General features: G+C 47.5%; 1 pseudogene across 1 annotated transcript; it reads left to right on the forward strand.

Moving 5' to 3' along the window:
• Positions 1-4,125: 4,125 nt before the first annotated feature.
• On the forward strand, positions 4,126-5,130 carry LOC310788968 (glyceraldehyde-3-phosphate dehydrogenase 2 pseudogene; annotated as a pseudogene). The gene has a single exon. The product of its transcript is annotated as a glyceraldehyde-3-phosphate dehydrogenase 2 pseudogene (transcript).
• The last annotated feature ends 254 nt before the right edge of the window (positions 5,131-5,384 follow it).

The following is a 5,384-nucleotide window of genomic DNA, read 5'->3' on the forward strand; positions in this document are numbered from 1 at the left end:
AGCTAGCCTATATAAATAAACATGACTTGACAAGGTTTAAAGTTTCAACCCATAGAGAGCACTGCAGCAGCTTCACCATTGAACTCAGTGTGACTTGTACATTCTAGCTCCATAGTGTTTAGTCTCTCAGTGGCCTTTTCAGTGATTATTAAAACAAACGTCAGTCTAATGAACTGTCAGTGAGGACCAATGAGCCAACTTGAACCCATGGAGAGCGAGACGAGCACCACATCAGTAGCCCACCACCAGCAACAAGTAGCCCACATAAACCTCTTAAGACCACGTTTCCTTTAGCTTTCCTTTCTAACTGCATATTGCCTGTCTCTGACACCCCGTTTACACCTAGTTTTGAAATGCGACCTGTATCCGGATAAGTTATCTGCATACAGGTCACATTTGAAAACCAGTCTGTGCTTACCAAATTGTTCTGTATCAAATTCTGGATATGTGTAGTTGAACACATGTAGTGTATCCCTATCCACCTTATTTCTAGCGGCCATGATGCCTATGCGTTTTTCTTCCGGTGTGATCCTCCCAGCCTTGTTGCTGACAGCTTGACACCTGTCTGGGCGAACGGAGCAAATCACTAATCAGGTCCAGCTTGGCAAAAATCTCGTCGATAAATATCCCTTTAAGAATGCAGTGCGCAGCCTACTGTGGCTAATGTTAGCGGCTAGCTATGTTACATGGCAGTAAAACGACACTAAATGACCAAATTGATTTAACTTTTAACCATTTCGAGTAACACTGTTTCCATACGGACCCCCAGCGTTGGTTAGTTGTTTATAACGTGACTATATTTATAACTTTTATAACGTACTCCAGTTTCCGGTTTATAATTCGGGTCTGCAGCCAGAGTATGACAAAGGAAATGGCAAGCTGCAACAATAAGTCACGTTAAACCGGAACTTGTACCCACAATTATTTGCACAGTGGGGCAGTTTTTGTGAATGAGAGAGAGAGTTTTTGTTATCAGGCCATTCTTGTGGCTACTTTCTTTCTGATTTCCCCCCCATTTTCTCCCAAATTGTACTTGGTAAAACTAAACTCCAGCTGACACCCCAAAAACCTACAATCCGCTACAGAAAAATGTATAGTTTGTTTATTAACTGGCCCCTGTGGCCTTCTATCATTTCACGAAAGTGGCCCCTGGGCAAAGCAAGTTGAGTATCCCTGGGCTATAGTGTTGTTGCTGTAATTTAGTATCTCGCTGCTGCAGCGTGAATTAAATGATGTCACCTAACCCACTATGTTATTATGTCACCTAACCCACTATGCCCCAAAAAAAAAAAAATCCAGACTAGGAAAAAAAGGGGGATGTGCGTGGACCCCTTATTCGTGCCCTTCTAATGGCTATAAGGCTATAATGAACATGTGTTAGCCCACCCACCCAACACATTTGCTGTATCCTCTTACTATTCTCCTCTTACTAGTGGGGGGTACTGTGGCGCAGTCGGTAGCGCTGTCGCCTCACAGTTAGAAGGTCCTGAGTTCGATTCTCGCCTGGGACACTGTGGGCGCTGTGGTTGTGTTCCCCCCCATATCCTCAGTGCCCACTGCCCAGGTGGGGTATCTCGTCGTAAGGGCCTTTCTCTCTGTGTGGAGTTTGCATGTTCTCCCCGTGCTCCCCCAGGGGGTTCCTCCGTATATAACCCCCCCACTAAAAACATGCAGAAGATCAGATCGTCATCGTCATCCGACCAGTGACGACAACATCCGAAGTTGGTCCCTGGGCGCTGTACGAGAAAGCGACCACTGCTCCTGGCCTGCCCCTCTGAGGAAAGGACATGCCTGGATGGGTTAAAAAGCAGAGGACACTTTTCACCGGCCACCGTCAGCATGAGTGTGTTGTGGCCGCATGCATGTATTGTGGTGTTCGTGTGACAATAAAAGACGGGCTTGTCCATTACGAGAGTTTTATTCACTATTACAATGACAACAGTTTCCCACATGGAACATTAATATCATCTCATCTCATCTTGGGATGCCTTGATGCCAATAGTCCATTCCTGCCACTCTTCTGTGCCAAATAATACTACCACTAAAATACTTCTACTACACTACCACTGCTGCTACTGTATGACTACTGCTTCTGCTACTTTGTCTACTGCTAAAAAGGTCAAATCAAGTCAAACGTCCTCCTTATCTCGCCTTGATGTCATTTCCTGCTCCTCCCTCTGCTGTGGCTCCTGTTTCCTGGGCAGACGGACATTTTGGTCCTCAATGAATTCTATCTCTGTCCCAATGACCCAGATACAGGCTGCCTAGAATGGGGCGAATTGCATCTCGGTCCAACTATTTAACATTGCATCATCAGTGACGATTATACACCCTGGCTGCAAAACCTTTCAGAGCCATGCGCGCCATGTCTTTCCCCACAACTTTGGCAAAGCAAGCTCCCACCACCCTCCTTTTCCAGAGGATGCTGTTACACAGTCACTGGGTTCTGGTTACCATCAACCTTCATATGGGTCAAATTCAGAGCAGGGTCCTGTTCCTCCACCAACTCTGTCTCACACACACGTCTGAGCCCTCTAACAAACACTCGTCATGCACAAACACTTAACGCACACTTTTCTCCCAAGTGTTCCGTCTCTTCCTCCCTCCCCCGCGCATTCTGGAGAGAAAGTTCCTGTGGGTTGAATGTTTTTCTTTTTCCTTCCTCTCTATATATATGAGTTTAGGTTGTGTCACCGCTGTATCCACCCACCCGCTCCCGAGCCCCAGTGGAGGGGAGGCCACGGGGGTTTTCAGGAAACAATTACGAGCTCCCTTTCTCCAGAGAAGCAGATGTCACAGGATGTAACGTTACTGTTGTTTTTTCCCAAAGCGCGCGCACACACACACACACACACACACACACACACACACACACACACACACTGATTCAACAGGGTTTCGTATTGTTTTTAGGTGTGGGACTGAGGGGAGGACCTCCGCACGGTATCTGTATCTGAAAATGTAGTGGAATGTGGGGTTCCTCAGCAAAATAAACGATAAATCAATGTTATTTCATTACAGGTTCATTCAGAGTGACATGACATCACTGATGATGTCACAATGTCTGCCCACACTGTTTGATTGACAGTGTGGAGGTTCACCGAACCTCGACTCGGTGTTAAACATTTACAATTCAAATGTGTCTCACACACCACGGCGTCACAAAACGTGCTGCGGAGTCCGTGGCTTCAACGCTGTCAAGCCTCTAGGCGCCGATGACATCATCACCAATGATAATTTCCTGAGTGACATCACCGATGACATAATTGCTCTGCGCGTAAGTTTTTTGTGACAATGATGTCATCAGTGATGTGATCAATCACCGACCGATCACTGTTCCAAGGCATCTAGGCGAAGCACGACCCTGGCCGTGGTATAATGAGCACATACCATGGCCTGTCATGAGCTATATCTTAAATATATCATCACTGATGACAGATGACATCACAATTGCCCGAGTGACATCAATGATGACATCTTCACTGATTACATCACTGATGACATCCCTCACTGATGACATCTTCACCAATGACATCACAACTGCACATGTGACATCCTTGATGACCTTATCACCATTTCTTCATGGGTGGCCAAACTATGGTCTGCGGGCCAACTGCACATTCTTAATACTGAATTTTGGTGAAATTATCTGTCTTAAAATGTTGGCGCAGAAATTGAACAGAAAAATGGAAAAGATACAGAAATACCCATTGTAATAGGTGAGTACATCAATAAACGACTATGTGTCATATATTTCTTTAGGTAGAAAATTAATTTTTGATGGAACAGGGGTTTTCTGGTCAAATTTTCCCAGTCTAAACAGGTTGAAAAATGCCACGCTTACATATTGTTTGTTTCATTATTTTTGTGTAAGTGGCCCACAAACAAAAAAAGTTTGACCTCCCCTGACACATGGATCGATGACATCACAATTGTTCGAGTGACATCACAATTGCTTGAGTGTCAACGTTAATCACTGATGATGTCACAATGTCTATGACATCAAAATTGGTGATGCCACCAGTGATGTCACTCGAGCACTCCGATGATGATGTCACAAGTGATGTCACTCGAGCTATTACAATACTACTATAATAGGGTGCTTGTTGTGGCTCTCCAGCAACGATGTCAAATCTCTGTGTTGGAATCAACGGTTTTGGTCGTATTGGCCGCCTGGTCTTGAGGGCTTGCCTCCAGAAAGGCATCAAGGTTGTGGCCATCAACGACCCCTTCATTGACCTGGAGTACATGGTCTACATGTTTAAATATGACTCCACCCACGGCCGTTACAAGGGCGAGGTCGCCCTCAAGGATGGCAAGCTCGTCATCGATGGCAACGCCACCTCTGTCTTCCAGTGTATGAACCCAACAGAGATCCCCTGGGGCGACGCTGGTGCACTGTACGTTGTTGAGTCCACTGGAGTCTTCCTCACTGTGGACAAGGCCTCCGCTCACATCCAGGGTGGAGCTAAGCGTGTGGTTGTCTCCGCCCCCTCACCCGACGCACCAATGTTTGTCATGGGAGTGAACGAGGATAAATACGACCCGTCCATGACCATCGTCAGCAATGCCTCCTGCACCACCAACTGCCTGGCCCCCCTGGCCAAAGTCATCCATGACAACTTCGGCATTGAAGAGGCTCTTATGACTACGATCCATGCGTACACAGCCACGCAGAAGACAGTGGATGGTCCCAGTGCCAAGGCCTGGCGCGACGGCCGCGGTGCTCACCAGAACATCATCCCAGCCTCCACTGGTGCTGCCAAGGCCGTGGGCAAGGTCATCCCCGACCTCAACGGCAAACTGACAGGCATGGCGTTCAGGGTGCCAGTAGCCGATGTGTCAGTGGTGGACCTGACGTGCCGTCTGTCCCGGCCTGCGTCCTACGATGAGATCAAGGAAGCCGTAAAGAAGTCTGCACACGGCCCCATGAAAGGTGTGCTGGGTTACACTGAGGACCAGGTGGTGTCTTCAGACTTCATTGGCGACACCCACTCCTCCATCTTTGACGCTGGCGCTGGCATCTCCCTCAACGACAACTTCGTCAAGCTCATTTCCTGGTACGACAATGAGTTTGGCTACAGCCACCGTGTCGCTGACCTGATGCTTTACATGCACTCCAAGGAGTAATAAATAAATGGAACTTGTGAACAAATAGCGGATGAAGATGACACTAAACGCTACGGGGGGCAACGTTAGTGAAACAGACAACGGGACGAGGATGGATGGCCGGAGGGGGGGAATAAGAGAAGGCGGTGGAGATGGGTCTTGACGTGGGACTGGAAAACTAATATAAGGGATTTTGAGTTTCTGATTTCTTGAGGGAGGGAGCTCCAGAGCCTGGGAGCTACCTGATAGAAGCCTCTGTCCCCAAAACTGCAGAG

Source organism: Poromitra crassiceps, assembly GCF_964638095.1.
Source record: "Poromitra crassiceps genome assembly, chromosome: 14".
NCBI lineage: Eukaryota > Metazoa > Chordata > Actinopteri > Beryciformes > Melamphaidae > Poromitra > Poromitra crassiceps.